Source organism: Nerophis lumbriciformis, linkage group LG35 (genome assembly GCF_033978685.3).
Source record: "Nerophis lumbriciformis linkage group LG35, RoL_Nlum_v2.1, whole genome shotgun sequence".
NCBI classification, from domain to species: Eukaryota; Metazoa; Chordata; class Actinopteri; order Syngnathiformes; family Syngnathidae; genus Nerophis; species Nerophis lumbriciformis.
The window spans coordinates 3620417-3620689 of NC_084582.2; positions in this window are offsets into that span (position 1 = coordinate 3620417).

The window sequence follows — 273 nt, forward strand, 5'->3', positions numbered from 1 at the left end:
TTAGACTGTCACGTGATCATGACACTTTGGCGCGATTTCACCGTTTGCACTACGCCTCACTGCACCAATGTATACGTCCGCGCATATAGTTCCCTATTGAGAGATTTTATTGACATTAGCACCGGTGACTAGGTACAAACTGCATGAGTCGTCCATTATGTTACGATGAATATGACAGCCATTAAAATATGTATTTGTATTTTTCATGGATTTTGAGTGGACATAGCCAGGTGCAGAACTACTTTCCGGGGGAAAAAAACTGAGTCACACCCA